Here is a 16,866-nt window from a genome sequence, read left to right as displayed (position 1 = left end):
AGGAGGAAGGCAAAGCAAGTGTCCAGGGATAAGGTACTATTTGAGTAGTGTTGGGAAAGCGTGAGTTTTGCATGCTTTCCCAACACCATGAGGTATTAGTTTGAATCTAAGGATTGTATTGTACCAGTTCCATGACTGCAGTCTACCAAGCAGGAATGTTTATTAGCTGGGGTTGTTTAAGAAGCAGAAGCCAAGATAACAGATTTATTGGAAGAAACACCCATGAAGTTTAAAGGAAAAAGGAGGAGTAAGTAGGGAGCCCCTTAGGCCATGATGTTGGTCTGACCCCTATGAAGGGAAGAAGGAAGGAAGAAGTGCTGGTTAGGGGAACTCTAAGATTCCAGAGCAGTTGCAGGAAAGTTTTGGCCAGGTTGATGGGAGTCCTCTAGCCAAAGTGGCAAGAAGACCTGCATCTCACAAAAATAGCATCTGTGCTCAGCCACTGGGTAAGAGCAGTTTGGAGGAAGTGTGGTTCTGAGAATGAGGTTGGGGATCCAGAAGTCAGTGACTGGGCCAGCATTCAGGTGAGCTCCCTGCAGCAGGACACCTGAGAAGCACACCATGCATTTGACTGATACCAACAGAAACTTCAGCTGACACTTGCCACAATAAAGAGTTAACAAAGTTTCTCTGTAAAGGTACAGATAATAAATTTTTTAGGCTTTCTGGGCTGTATAACTCTTGCAGCCCAAGAGCTGCCATTGACATGAATGAATAGGCCTGACTGTATTCCAATAAAACTTTATTTACAAAACCAGGCAGGGTGCCAGAATTTGCCTGTGGGGCATAGTTTGCTGACACCTAGTTTAAGAAAATAAGGTGCTGTTTTCCTTACACAGTGGGATGTCTGGAGGTAAGAGAGTGCAGGTGAAACTTCAGCAGCTCTATATGACATAAGACTTGCTTCTGTACTTTTGCTCATGTATTCTCATCCTTTTTAAAGACAGGAATGACTCCTCTGATGCCTGTCCCTTATTTAAGAAGTCAAATTATTTCCCTCAAATCCCCTAACATTAAAGAACTAATTAATTAATTAGTGAAATATTTATTGAGAAGCTACTACAGGCCAGGTATTTTTCTAAGTGCTCTGGCAGTTAACAGAACAGAACAAAATCTTTGCTGAAATGAAAGTGACACTCTAGTGGGAAGTGGAGAAAGACAGTAAGCAAGATAAATTGTGAAATATGTAGTAGTAGATGATGATAGATGCTATAGACAAAATAAATCCAGGAAGAAGGGAGGCTGTTCCAGGTGGTGGTAGTGGGGAGAGGTTGCATTTTTAATAGAATGAAAAGCTGTTACCGAGAAGGTGACATTGGAATAAAGACAAGAAGGTGTTAAGAGTAAACCATGCAAATAAATTGGGCAAATATTTTCCTGGGAGGAGGACAGTGTATCAAATGCAAAGGTCTGATGCAAGGAGATTAGCGTAGCTGAAGCAGAGGGAGTTGGGGGCATGGGGGAGGAGAAAGTGAGGGGGCCATGTCCTGTAGAGCCTTCTGAGCTTCTGAATGACTTTGGCTTCTACTCTGAGTGAGATAAGAAGCCATGAGACTGTTGTGAGCAGAGGAGGGACACCATCTGATTTACATTTAACAGACTCACTCTGGGTACTGTGTTGAGACCACATGGGAGGGAGTGGCAGGATGGAAACGTGGAGACCCATTAGGAGGCTTCTAAGCTAGAAATGCTGGTGACTTGGACCAGTATGGCAGCAGTAGAGCTAGCAGAGACCAAGGATTGATTGATGATATAGGACAAGCTGTTGCTTGGTCTCAAACAGTGGCCCACAGGCTGCATGTGGCCCAGGATGACTTTGAATACAGCCCAACACAAATTAATAAGCTTTCTTAAAATATTATGAGATGTTTTTGTGATTTTTTAAAACTCATCAGCCATTGTTAGTGTATTTATGAGTGACCGAAGGCAATGCTTCTTCCATTGTGGCCCAGGGAAGCCAAAAGATTGGTTACTCTTGATGTAGAGTGTGACAGAAAGAGGGGCAAGGGTGGCTGAGTTTGCAGTCCTGTGCACCTGGAACAATGAGTTGCCCTTTACTTGCATGACAAGAACAAACAGAGGCAGCTATAGCCAGGAAGTACAGGAGAACAGAAGTGGATATGTTAGGCTGAGATTCTTAGTAGCTACCCAAATAGGGATGTTGAGTAAGCAGTTGGATACTTAAGTTCTGATATAGACTAGAAGTCCAGGCCATAGATGTAAATTTAGCAGTCTTCTGCATACATATATATGTCATGAGTTAGAATTTTGTCATGTAGTCAGGCCATCTATAGCTGCAAAGAAGGCAGAGAAGGTGAATATGCACCATCTCCAACTTCCATTGAGAAAGGCAGCAGAGAGAAAAGGATGGGAAGGTCTGCTGGGTCATTCAACCAACAATGTCTGTATTACCTAACATCTCAGCTCTTCCTGTACAAAATAAGAATAATAAAGTCTACTTTTTATGATTATGGTCAAAATGACATGAGATAAACTATAGAAACAGGCCAGGAGCCATGGCTCACGCCTGTAATCCCAACACTTTGGGAGGCCGAGGCAGGCAGATCACCTGAGGTTAGGAGTTCGAGACCAGTCTGACCAACATGGTGAAACCCCATCTCTACTAAAAATACAAAATTAGCTGGGCATGGAGGCGCATGCCTGTAATCCCAGCTACTCTGGAGGCTGAGGCAGGAGAATTGCTTGAACCCAGGAGGTGGAGGTCGCAGTGAATGGAGATCATGCCATTGCACTCCAGCGTGGGCAACAAGAGTGAAACTCCATCTCAAAAAAAAAAAAAAAAAAAGAAACATAGCTCCTGGCATAATAGGACCTTTAAATATAGAAGTTCCCCTTTCTTTCTTTTCTGTGACCTGAGATATGTCATGGAAAGTCCTTCGTTAGCTTGCCCCAAATACTTATTTTTGGACTTCCTCATTGAACGAAGTGGTGACATTGTTATTTTTATAATCACTACTGTCACAAAAAACAGGAACTTTTTCTTGTTCCCCAAAACCACAGCTTTTCCAGAGCCTCACTGATCAAACTGGGCTCTTGCCTCTCAGTCCCACTTTCTTTTTATCTCAGGGGTTTTGTTTTTAATTTGACGTTTCAGTTTCTGTGCATAACCATGGTAGAAGGATTTCCAGATTCTTGATAATCATTAACCAACCCAAGACAGGCATGGCCCTGCCCTGCCTCCCCCTCAGCTGAGGCCTTGCTGGAGAATGTCTGGGAAGGCCATTCACAGAGCACGGAGACGTCCAAAGCCACATGGAGGGCACCTGGTGAGAGGCCAAGTGAGGGCAGAGTGTGGCCACGCCATGGGACAAGGTTGAAGAGAGCCTAATGCCATCTGAGGAAAAGGAACTGTAAAGAAGCTATTCTCGGAGAAATGGAACGTTCACCCCCAAATCTGGCTGAGCACTGTGCAGTAGCCTTCTTAGGCTCCTTCTCAGCCTTATCGGTTAACTTGATATTTACTTTACCCTCCCTCCTCCCTGTGCAGGGAGAAGGCCAAGAAGTTAATGCCTGTAGAGGTGGCCATAAAATCTTAACTCTTAGATAATATCATTTTAACATGCTTTGTAGTGGGAAAACAATAAATATTTTAAAATGTGTTTGTCTGTGTTTCCAGACTTAGTGGCCAACCCGCGTGGGTGGTGTGTGTGTGTGTGTGTGTGTGCATTTGTGTGTGAAAGAGAGAGAGAGAGAGTCTGCTAGGCCTGCTCTAACAAAATACCAGACTGGGTGTCCTATATAACAGAAATTTATCTTATAGTTCTGGAGGCTGGAAGTTCAAGATCAAGGTGTTGGCAGGTTTGGTTTTTCCTGAGACCTCTCTCCTTGGCTTGTAGATGCCATCTTCTCCTGTGTCCTCACAAGGTCTTCCCTCTGTGTATGTCTGTGTCTTACATCTCCCGTTTGTATAAGGAGACCAGTTGTCATGGATTTGGACCCACACATATAGCCTCATTTTACCTTAATTACCTCTTAACAGGTTCTGTCTCCAAATACAGTCACCTTCTGAGGTACTGAGCATTAGAACTTTAATATATGAATCTTAGAGGGACACAGTTTAGCCCACAACAGTGTATGTAACAGTATATATACACACACATACATATACACATAACATATACACAGACATATATACAGACACACATGTATGCAGACACACACACACTGTTATGTGTATGTATGCATACTGTCATATATAATATGTAAAATACATATTATATATAATAAACATATAATATATATTATGTAGATTTTTATGTTTACTTCTTATACACACACATCCACACAATTCTGAGATGCTGTCCAATTGTGCTTGAAACTTCCTCCTGTCTATAGAAATATCAAGCCCCTTCCTGGCTTGGGTAGCTTTCCCCATAAAGTAGACCTCACATTTCTCTGCTCTTCCAGAGGCTTGTTGTCTGCATTAGTTAATCTTTGCAAAATTCTCTGAAGGGCAGGCTCCCTTAACTTTCTAACCTCGCCATGCCTGTTAAGTAGGAACGGAATGGAGGCACTCTGCTCTGGGGAAACTTCACCCGTGGAGCCTGTAGGTGGAATCTCAAAGCAAAAATGCCTCCCGGGTGGGGGCTGGAAGGGGTGAGCGGACTCCCTGCTTTTGTTTCTCTGGAATTCCTTTAGCAGAAAGCAGGAAAAGTGCCCACAGCAGGGGACTCTCACAGGGTAGACTTCTGTTTAGGCTGAGGAAGCAGGGATCCAGCCAAAGACCAGGAAAACACCATGCTTCTGGGTTAAAGATAAACCAAGAAGGTATTTTAAAAGCGAGCTGCTAGTCCAGTGGGAACAATAGATAAGTTAAAGGCCTGGGGATGAAGCCAATTTCATCTCTGACTACTGTTGTTAGAAAACTATAAATGACATAAAAATTGGCCACAGTGGTCCACTTGAAAAGTTTTTCCAGACAATCTTAACTTTTCCCTTGGTTTATGGTCAAAATGGACAGAGAGAACTTATCTTTCCCAACAGTCCACTCTTCACTCATTTGAGGTGACTTCTCTACTTGTCGTTTACAAACTGGTCAACGTGTGTGTGTGTGTGTGTGTGTGTGTGTGTGAGAGAGTGTCTGTGTGTGTGTGTTTTGAGACGGAGTCTCATTCTGTCATCCAGGCTAGAGTGCAGTGGCACAATCTTGACTCACTGCAACCTCTGTCTCCCAGGCTTGAGAGATCCTCCTGCCTCAGCCTCCTGAGTAGCTGGGACCACAGCCACGTGGCTCCACATCCTGATAATTTTTGTATTTTTGATAAAGACAGGGTTTCACCATGTTGCCCAGGCTGGTCTCAAACTCCTGAGCTCAAGTGATCCACCCGCCTTGGCCTCTCCAAGTGCTGGGATTATAGGCATGAGACACCACACCCGTCCTATTTTTTTACTCAGATGTGGGTACTAATTTGTTTGTGTTCTTGCTACTCAGGGTAGCAAGCATGGGCCTCTAGCAGAAGCACCTCCTGGGAGTTTGTGACAAATGCAGAATCTCAGGTCCTACTCAGACCTAATCTGCATTTTATCAGGACCCCTATTTTTATTAAACATTGAGAATCAGTGTTGTAAGGCCCTAATGCCCCGATAGCAACTCTTCTGAAAAGGGGAGACCACCTCCAAAAGTGCAATACTCTTACTATATGGGATTGTTTTCATATGGTACCCGATGTTGAGTACATGATAAGCAAATAAATGCGCTTTGATCATTGATAGGTCCACTTTCTTCCTGCTTTTCAGTCTGCACACTTGTGGTTTTAGTATTTATCTAATTACATTTTTTTAATGTGCTGCTATCATGGGTCACTAACTTGAGTTTCTGTGCTTTAATTTTGTCTTCTATAAAATGGAATTTAAAATAATATGTGTCTCATAATATTCTTGAAAGCTGTGTATGAGTTAATACCTGTGAAGCCCTTCATGTCCTGCCTGGCACATTACAAGAGTTCAATAAATGTTAGCTAAAAGCACACAACAGGACCTCCATAAATGCTTATGCTATAATACTCCTATCAGCTGAGAATTGCTATGTTTTCCTTGAATGTGTTATCTCATTTCTCCCCACCCATTTGCATGTTACCTTCCTTATTGCTGTTTAGTTTTCTTGAAGAAACCGTAAAAGACAACCATTGTTTTCTCGTTACATTGCATAACACAATGCTTAGCATATAGGGGATTCTTGGTCAGTATTGTGGAATTATCTTTGTTCATGCACACAACTGCTTTGATAGCAAAGACTGATTTTACTTGTTTGATATTTTTTCCACTGCTGCAATGACTAAATTGGCTATACTTCTTCATTCACTCATTTGACAAATTTTGAGGTGCATACTACATGACAAATTCTGTTCTAGGTGCTATAAATATGGCAAGAAGGAATCAAAATCTCTGCTCTTAAACAGATAATTTCTAATGAAAGGAGGCAGATAGTAAGGAAGTTCATATGATATATAATGTGATCACGTGCTACAGGTATAAAATCAAGCATGATAAAGGGGAAAGGAGATGCTGGATGGAAATTGATATTTTACAAAAAGTGATTGGGAAGGTTTTGCTGATCAGGGAGCACTTGAGAAGACACCACTAGGCAAGAGGTAGCAAACTATTTAGCTAACGGCAGGGTAAGAGCTTGCTTGGCATGTCTAGGAGTCGCTAGGAGGCCGCTGTGGCTGAAGCAGAATGAGAAAATAGAAGCATGGCAGTAGGTGGGGGAGGGGATGGAGTTACACAGGTACAGGGTGGGGCATGGCTGCCAAGGTTGTGTGGGAACTTGTTGGTCATTAAAAGGCTTTGGCCACTAGAAGATTTTAAGCAGAGGAGGGACGTATATTTTAAAATGATCACTCTTATTGTCCTATGGAGAAATAAGGGGGCAAATATTGAAGCAAGTAGATCACATTGGATGTGACTAAAATAATCAAGGGGAGAGATGTTGATGGCTTGACATAGGACAGCAGAGGTAAAAGTGCCAATAAATCATCAGTTACATTCAGGATATATTTTAAAGATAGAGCCTATGAAGTTTACTGCTTAATTAAATGTTGTGATGTTGGGGAATAAGGAAAAGAGAGGAGCCAAAGATGATTCTAAGGTCTTTGGCCCAAGCCACTGCAAAAATTGAGTTGTTGTTTAATGGGATTGGGGAAAAGAAAAGAGTAGGTTTGAGAGGAAAATTGAGCATCTGGATTTGGACACAGTAAGTTCAATTTGCTCAGTTGACATCCAAGTGGAGATGTCAAGTAAGGAGGAGGATGTACAGGTTAAAGTTCAGAGGAGATGGTTAGAGCCATGAAATTGTATGAGATCACCTAGGGGGTGAGGGTAGGCAGAGAGAGAAGAGTGTGGGGGTATTTGCAAACTGAAAGTTAGAGCTGATGAAGAGGAAACAGCAAAAGAGATGGGGAAGCTGTCCAAAATCTAGAAGAAGACCTAAGAGTCCAATAAGCCAAATAGTGTTTTGACTTTTGCTAGTTTGCACATGATGAATATTGAGAATTGATCATTAGATTTAGTGATGAAGAAGTCTCTTGTAACCTTGATACACATAGTTAACATGAGTGGTGGGGACAAAAACCAGATTAGATTTGGGTCAAAAAGGAATAAAGAAGAAAAGTAGAGATAAGGTGAATAGTGGCTGGGCGCGGTGGCTCACGCCTGTAATCCCAGCACTTTGGGAGGCCGAGGCGGGCGGATCACAAGGTCAGGAGATCGAGACCACAGTGAAACCCCGTCTCTACTAAAAATACAAAAAATTAGCCGGGCACGGTTGTGGGCGCCTGTAGTCCCAGCTACTCGGGAGGCTGAGGCAGGAGAATGGCGTGAACCCGGGAGGCGGAGCTTGCAGTGAGCCGAGATCGCGCCACTGCACTCCAGCCTGGGCGACAGAGCGAGACTCCGTCTCAAAAAAAAAAAAAAAAAAAAAAAAAAAAAAAAAAAAAAAGGTGAATAAACAAATCTTTTGAAAGTCCTTTGAAAAGTTTTGCTCTAAAGAGAAGCAGAGAAATTAGGTGGTCATGGAGAGACATGAGGAGGGCAAAGGAGCATTAAAAAGATGGGAGGCTTTATAATGTGTTGACATATTGATGGGAATTCTCTAACAGGGAGGAGAGACAATGATGCAGGAGAGAGGGCTCACTCCTCGAGATGATAGGAGGGGGTGGGATCTAACGCCTAAGTGTCATCGTTGCTGTTGGTTAGCAGTAATGACAGCGTATCTGTGGCAAAACAGAAAAAAAGCAGAATGTATGGACTGGCACAGATATCAGTTGTTGGGTAAAGGTGATGGTGGCAGAATGGGGGGTTTCTCTTTAATTTCTACTTAAGAAAATTGAAATAGGGAGATAAGGAAGAGAGATGAGGCATTTTAGAAGAAAGAAGATGGGAAATAAACATCAAAGATGGTGGGAGAGAGTGGGGTGTGAACACACGGTAACTCTGATGGGCAGTATTCAGGTCCACGTGAGGCTTGTGGTCATGAATTTAAAGTGGAACCAGGAAGCATCTTAGTGTGTTTTTCTTTGGTCTCTTGCCCCAGTCCATGTGCAGGTGTGGAACTCATCAAGAGTTGTAACTTACACAGCTGTACTCATGGGTGGGCACCATGTACACACAACCATTGCAGGGACCGCATTTCCAGCTCTTTAGGAAGCCCACAGAAGAAGTACACTAAATACAAGTTATTGAGGAAAATCATTTACCCCAAAGAATATGCTGTTTCCTTGATATTCAGTTATTCAGTTCACATTGAATTTTGACATTCTTATTTTCAAAGACATTTATATGTGAGAAAGTGATATGTATTTGTGCGTTCTTCAGCCCATGTAATTCTTCAGTTCTGCTTAGGCGCATTTAGCCAAGCCATCTTCGTGACCCTTAAAACACGATAACTTTGTTTAGTGCCTACACTTCAGAATGGGCAGCTTCCAACTAGAAAGTTGTTCATTCTACTGAGTCGGTAGTGTGTTGAAGAGCCAGAAAGGGTTAATGCAGCTATTTTTGGGGTTCATGGTATCTCTCCCATGCCAGGATGTTGCTTATTTTATTACGAAAAATAAAAATCTTTTGTTTTTCCCACAAGGTTGAGGAAGCCCTTAAAGATTGATTTGTGTCATCCAAATTTCCCTTCTTGCCCCTTCCTCCAGTGTCAATTTACGTTATTACCCAACTTGCATGACTGTTTCTTACCTTGTATAGCAGTATTTCAAAGAGGCCTTGAAAGCTGAGGGCCCTGGCAAGGAGGAAATGAATGAACCTTATTCTCCTAAAAATCTTTTGCAACCTCCTGTGGTGAGTGCAGGGGTTGCTCTGCGCTTCTCCGTTCTCCTCGGGCCACTCTTGGGCAATGGGAAGCTGACTGTGCCCATGGTCACTAATGGTCCTTGACACAGTGTTTGTGTTGAACTCTCCAATGTGCGCACGCATTGTTGGCTGTTATTGCTTGCGACGCACAGGTGCAGGAAGTACCCAGGGGCCTTCCCCTCAGATCTGTGCTATGCACATCTTCCATTCGATCACACCCTGTACTCTTTCACACACCCCCCCACCCCACCCCCCAAGTCTTCCCTGATAATGCCAGGGCAGGGACATTCTGTTCTGAGCTCATTAGTCAAGAATGTCACCAGACTGTCCTGAAGAGGGTTTTCTCTGGTGTGGGCTCTCTGTGGTTGGGAAAGAAAATCTGAAAATCATGCCATCTTTCCATGAGTCCAACTCAGGGTTGCTTTCCCTCACCTGTGTCCAGTCACTAGCGAGATCTCCTTCCAACTCCAGGGAATTCACAAAAATGCCCAAATTAGTGGCTCCCTGACAGACAGAAGAATTTAATTGGTCCCTGGAATAGTGATCCTTGAATTCATTTCTCCGAATGGTTCATGAATTTGCTTCATTTTTCTGGGAAACGTAGCCCTTCCAGTGCACTCATTTGGAGGAGGGTAGCATTCGTGCCTGCCTGCAGCCTGTTTGCAGGAATCTCTGGGAAATCTACAGCGTCAAGCGTTTGATTCACAAATACTCATCAAGTGTTTACCCTTTGCCAGGCGCTGTTCTTCAGATAAGTGATTCTCAAATTTTACTGCATTTTAGAATCCCCTGGGAGCTTAACAAAAATCCTGATGTCCAAGTTACATTCCATACCAAATAAGCCTCTGGGGATGGGACCCAGGCATCAGGATTCTTTGAAGCTCTCCGGGTGATTTCAATGTGCACCCACAGTTGGAACCTATGCTTTTTGACAGTGCTCCTCAACTATAATATGAAAACAAGTTACCTGGGGATCTTGTTAAAATGCAAATTTTGATTCATTTGGTCTGGGGTGGGGCCTGGGATTCAGCATTTCTCTAAAGCTCCCAGGGAATCCTGATGTTGCTGCTCTACAGACCACATTTTGAGTAACAAGCAACAAAGTTCCTTTATTCCCATATGTGTCCAACTTTTCCGGCTCAGAGCCTCCACACATGCCATTCCTTTTTCCCTGGAACTACCTCCCTGGAACTCCCAGCCAAGATACCTCTCCATCCTTTGGTCCTCCAGGTTTACCTCGCCACCCAATATAATCTCCACCTTCTTTCTCTGTAATTCTATATCACTGTGTGCTTATTTGTTAGAATTATCACAACTCATAATTATTTATTCATTTTCTTGTTTCCTTGTTTTCTCAATGATCTCTCCACTAGTGCAAGTGTCAAGAAGCCAGGAACCATGTCTATTTTCTTCTCTACGAGTTCTATTCAGTACCTAATTCAATGACTAATGCAGAGCAGGAATTTGACAGATGCCTGTTGAATGGATGACAATAGGGGATTTTGGACAGTTGGATTAATTTTTCCATTTAAGGTAAGACAAGTCAGGTAAGACAAGAAATCACCTGGAGAGCTTCAAAAAATCCTGATGCCTGGGTCCCATCCCCAGAGACTTATTTGGTATGGACTGTAATTTGGTAATAAAAGTAACAAAAGTAACAGAAGAGAGAATCTTTGAGCATGTCTTACCGGGCCCTTTTCCTGACATGATTGTTGACAGAAGTATGGTATAGCTCAAGAAGCTCAGATCCCTTTCTAAGAGAGCTTCAAGAAGAACACTAGTAAAATCTACTGCATTGCCTAGGGAAGGTGCCCTGTTCTTACGACAGGATGAATCATCGGTTTCCCAGTGTTGTCTTTTCAGGTCATTGCAGCTCACTAAAATAGCACCCAAGGTAAATAATCAACAGAGAAGTACCATAAATGTCTCAGCAATTGAGTTAACCTTGGAGCTGCTTCTTTACTAACCTGATACTATATCTGAGGCCTTAGCTCCCAAGGGCAGGATCTTATCGTTTGCCAAATCTGGGACTTAGATGTCAAGCACACCAAGAATCTTGTTTAACACCTCATTTTAAATTTAATTGGTGAAAATACACATGCACAAAAAGTCGTATTGATTTTCCATGGTCGGTGCAGAGGTCAGATGTGATAGTCTAAAGGCTTTGTGCATTACTGGCAAGGGACCACGACGAAGCCAACTGAAGTAACCTAGTGGGATTAAGAGAAGAGATACAACCTTTGTCAAGTCTCACAAAAGCCCAGAATGGGAGACAAGGTGCTATTCATGTGTGCCTTATTTTCAAGAAAACAAAGGCACAGAAGGACAGACCCATTGCCTAAAGTCACCCAGCGAGTTCAGGCTGGGAAACTAGGAAGAAGAATAGCACCAGAGCATCTCTGTCCCCATCAGAGGCTTCAAGCCACTCAGCCATACAGTTTCTCTCTTCCTAAATTCAGAAAGGCATTTATGTATTATATTGTTTTAAATTTTTCTAAATGGGATGTGATAGAATAACAGGTCTGTTTCAAGCATATACATCCTGAAGATAATGAATGTTTGTGCTTGCCTTGTGTATTTATTTAGTTTTCATTTAGAAAAATCAGCTGTTACCATTGACCTTCTCCTTGGTGCTGGGATGCCCACGGGCTGTGGATACTGGTGTGTGCATGTTAGTGACACCTCCCTTTACATGTTGTAGTACAGTAAACAGAAAAATGGCCAGAAGGCACTGGGGTGGTATTTAGGGACAGGACACATGCCATCTATGTGTTTGGAGATTCCATGTGTATTAGTGCCACAGCATTATTTAATATGATCCACACATGTCCAGGGAAACTTTTGGTGAGATTATCCATCTCTCGCTCACATTCCAGGGTCTGGAAGTCTCTATAATGTCTAGGGTGTAGATATTCTGTGTGGTTAAAAACCTCTAAGCAAAAATATACATCAGTAAGAGTAGATGAGCGCTGGAGAAAGTTTCATTTTGGCCAATCAGTTGTAACCCTAAGAAACAGGGATAAAATCCATTCTGTTGTGGGCTCCTGAAGAATCTGTGAGGAACAGGAGTTTCATCAGGGTGTATAATATCTCACAAAGCTGGCAGAACTGAAGAAGCTGCCTTGAGAAATCACAGAATTCATAGGATCTCAGCTTTGGATACCACACGGGGGTTCTTCTCACCTAACACAGGTGTCCTTGGAGAGCATTCCTGCAGCACTGTGATTGAGGAAGAGCTCAGATCTCTGGGAAGAGTTGTCCTTTGTTGGTTCTAATTTTAAAGTAGGTATTCCTTAATTTAAGCCTATGTCAGTATCACTGTAAGCTCCACACATTTGTCTTAGTTCTCACCTCTAAAGCTATATATATATATATATATACATACACACACACACACATACATATATATATATATATGTTATGTAAGAACAATCCTTCTTCTGGCCATTGCATGTCCCTTACAGCAGTAGAGCTGAATTAATAAGTTTAAAAAGAAAAGGCTCCTTCTTCCCAACAACAGTCCTCTGGAAGCTTAGACATAGATATTAAGAATCGGTTTATTTAGTATTCTTTTCAACACTTGGAATATGAACACAACTGCTTGTTTCTTGTATGATATGTTTCTAGACCCCTCATGCTAGCTGTCCTTCATTCATTCACTTATTCATCAGGAATTCACTGATTCACACAAAGCTCAGCGGATTTTCTGAAATACACAGAACATGGGAGGACTGTTACCTCCCTTGTGCCATCAACAAAGCAGGCCCATTGTGAGTTAGCTTCTTCATTAACAGCTGCATCACACAGTCCTGATCTATTTCTAGCTGAGCCTACCTTTTGCTGGCTGTGAGCAGGAAAACATCTGCCAAAAGGTTCATTATAGTTATCTCCAAATACAGTTTAAGACTGTCTTGAAAGAGAGTGGCAGTACATCCAATAGAAGCTGCTGGAAAGAAGCAGAATTAACTCTGAGGAAACAGGCAAGGAGCTAGAGTTTGAAACAGGCAGTGGATTGTGCTGTGAGGTAGCAGGTTTCCCTGCACTGGAATTTTTCAGATGTTCAGGGTCTTCCCCCCACTGGCAGCATGAACTACAAGATTTGATTCAATTCTTAAGAGTTTGTTCAAGACCATCCTGGCTAACACGGTGAAACCCCGTCTCTACTAAAAAGTACACAAAACTAGCCGGGCGAGGTGGCGGGCGCCTGTAGTCCCAGCTACTCAGGAGGCTGAGGCAGGAGAATGGCGGGAACTCGGGAGGCGGAGCTTGCAGTGAGCTGAGATCTGGCCACTCCACCCCAGCCTGGGCGACAGAGTGAGACTCTGTCTCAAAAAAAAAAAAAAAAAAAAAAAAGAGTTTGTGATTTTAGTGGTCCTTCTGTCTTTAGACTTGTACATTTTTTTCGCCTGATAATTTGGTCTTGTTTTCACTAGGTGTAGGGAATAAGCCCTCTATCTGCCACACCTCTAGGTAAAGTAAGCAGCCCTTTCTTTGCCCCATGGAGCCATCCATGTATGACTGAGGCAGGGGTTTTACTCAGTTCCAGGTTCTAAGAGCTTCACATGCTTTTAGTCTTGCTGTTCTTCTAAGAGTTTTAGAGCTTTGTGTCTTACGTTTACTTATTCTTTAAGAGACAAGATCTCACTCTCTCACCCAGACTGCAGTGCAGTGGCATGATGATGGCTCACTGCAGCATCAACCTTCTGAGCTCAAGCAATCCTCCCACTTCAGCCTCCTGAGTAGCTGGGACTGTAGGTGCATTACACCTGGCTTATTTTTGTACGTTTTGTGGAGACGGGGTCCCACTATGTTGCCTAGGCTGGTCTCCAACTCCTGGGCTCAAGGGATCCTCTCACCTTGGCCTCCCAAAGTGCTGGGATTATAGATATGAGCCACTGCATGCAGCCCATCTCTTATATTTAGGTCTTTGGTGCATTTGAGTTAATTTTTGCATTTGGTGTAAGGTAAGGGTCTTACTTCATTCTTTTGCACATGGATATCGAGTTTTTCTGATATTAATTGCTAGAGAGACTGTCCTTTACTGAATGGCCTTGGCATCCTTGTCAAAAATCATTCAACCCAATAGGCAAAGGTTTATTTCTGGGCCCTCTATTCCATTCCATTGGTCTATACATCTACCTTTATGCCAGTGACACACTGTTTTTATTACTGTAGCTTTGAGGTAAAATTTGAAATCAGGACGTATGAGATTGCCAGTATTGTTCTTTCTCAACATTGGTTTGGCTACTCAAAGTCTCTTGAGATTCCATATGAATTTTAGAATGAATTTTTCTAATTTTGCAAAAAAAAAAAATGCTATTGGGATTTTGTTAAGGTTTGCACTGAATCTGTAGATTGCTTTGGGTGGTATGGAGACTTTAACAATGTTAAACCTTTCAATCCATGAATATGGTATCTTTCCAATCTGTTTGTGTCTTTAATTTCTTTCAGCATTTTTTAAAAATGTTTTTATTTTTTATAGAGATGGGATCTCACTATGTTGCCTAGGCTGGTCTTGAACTGGCCTCAAGCAATCTTCCCACTTTGGCCTCCCAAAGTGCTAGGATCACAGGAGTGAGCTACTGTGCCCGGCCCTCACCAATATTTTGTAGAGTTCAGTGTCCTAGTCTTTTATCTCCTTGGTTAAGTTTATTCCTATTTTATTATTTTTGATGTTATTGTAATTAGAAAATTTTTCTAATATTGCTATTAATCTTCTGTTTTATAGATGAGCATACTGAGGCACAGTGACATTAAGTAACTACGCTGATTAGTAGTGACAGTGATGTTGCCACCAAACTGGAAAGCCAGGATTTGGACTCAGGCACGTGACCCCACAGTTGTGTTCTTGAGTGCTCCACTGCACCATCACTACAGGAAGTGGACTAGATTCTCATGGGCCTTCAGGATGATGAAGAATTCTCGACGATTTACAGTGGAAAATCAGGATTGCTGTGGTTTTCGCCTGCTCCTCCCTGTTCTTCCTTCTTTGTCGTTTAGACAAATTCTAAACGACAGACCTTCAGCTCTCACATGCTAGAACCTTGACGAAGATTTATAGCCTATTCTCTTTAGAGTGCCCCTTTTCCTTCCTTTCTTAACTGGACTATGAATGGCTCTTATCTACTTTTGTTCTTTTATTTTTTTCACATTTTACTCCAATTTCCTAGAATAATTTCATAAATAATTGGAACCTGGTTTGGAGACACAGCAATAAATTTTTTTTAAATGATGCTTTGTAGTAGCGACTTAGGCATTTTCCTTATTATGGATATGTCTGGACTGTACAAGGATCCCTTTGTATAACCAACCTCAATAAACTGATGGATGGAACAGAGGCTTCATTTGTCTTTGGCACAGTGGCACTAACCTGCTTCAGAATTTTGACATGAATTTTTAGACATTAAGTAACTTGCCTCTTTCTCATGAGCCCAGTCATCAAAAAGGGACTTGGAAATATCCTAATGTTTCACCTGTTTTATTACAGGGTTTTAATAACTTAGAGAACCTCCAAATGAGAGTACTGAAAAAATATCGTGTAACACCCTCTGTGCAACCAGATGAGGAAACAATGGAGGAAAAGATGTTGCTTCATCTCTCTCTTTCTCCATCCATCCACCCATCCATCTGAATAATGACTAAACTCTACTCATCCTTATTCCTACATGTCCCTACAATCCATTCACTTTTCATCTCCACTGCATTGCCTCCATTCAGGCATCATTATCATTTGTCTACGTTGCTACTGCAGCCTCCCACCTGGACCCTTTTCCTCCAGTCTTTCCCTTTCTATTCCATTCAACACACTGCTACTAGGGTCATCCTTCTGAAAAAATGCTCATCAATGGATGTACTCACCTGAAAACACTTGATTTTGAATCATTTTGTTTCCCCTTTCTGTCACCTCCTTCCACTATATTTCCTCTAGGTAGACTTACTTTTAGGACGTTCTGTTTTCCCTTCTTGGAGCACTAATCTTTTTTATCTGGTATATTAGTCTGCTCAAGTTTACTCCAAAAAATTGAAACAACTGTAGTTTCAGACAGGAAGAAATTTAATACAGGGAACTGGTCACATAGATAATAGAAAAGCTGAGAAGGCAAGCAAGGGAACTGATGTAACTCAGAGACTGCCAAGAACAATAAATCATTGCTACCCTTAGTCCTGGAGGGAGGTAGGGAAGAGATGATGTTATTTGATCCCAGGAACCAGATAGATACTAAAATCAGAGCAGGAGCCATGGACCAATGAGAAAGGGGCTATCCTGTGAGTTCTGGAACCATGGAGGAGATTCAAACATTGCTTGGGATCCTCTTGAAACAAAAAGGAATGAGGGAGTGAAATATCCAGCTTTTCTCCTTCCCTTACCAACCATTCTCCCACCGTGCTTTCCTTTGGCTGAATTGCATTGAAACTGGAGGATAAGGGGCCCATGAAATGCAGTCCCCTCTGAGCAAGGTAGGGCAGAGCAAGTTAGGTAAGTGAGCTGCATAACCAACTAATTCCCTCTTTTCAGTATTCAGCTTAAACGATACTTCTGGAAAGCTTTTC

General features: G+C 42.3%; 1 long non-coding RNA gene across 1 annotated transcript in view; it reads left to right on the top strand.

The window, feature by feature from the left end:
- The window catches only part of LOC144340679 (uncharacterized), a 29,425-nt gene extending 13,817 nt beyond the window's left edge, over nt 1-15,608 (top strand). Inside the window, exons 2-3 of the long non-coding RNA XR_013416927.1 lie at nt 10,689-10,848; nt 15,044-15,608. This is a non-coding gene — a long non-coding RNA (uncharacterized LOC144340679). The remainder of the gene's footprint in view (nt 1-10,688; nt 10,849-15,043) is intronic.
- Nucleotides 15,609-16,866: the final 1,258 nt, after the last annotated feature.

The sequence above is a fragment of the Macaca mulatta genome, chromosome 4 (assembly GCF_049350105.2).
Source record: "Macaca mulatta isolate MMU2019108-1 chromosome 4, T2T-MMU8v2.0, whole genome shotgun sequence".
In the NCBI taxonomy this organism is placed as follows: Eukaryota; Metazoa; Chordata; class Mammalia; order Primates; family Cercopithecidae; genus Macaca; species Macaca mulatta.
The sequence above is the reverse complement of the archived record's forward strand: the minus strand, read 5'-3'. Positions and strand labels throughout refer to the sequence as shown.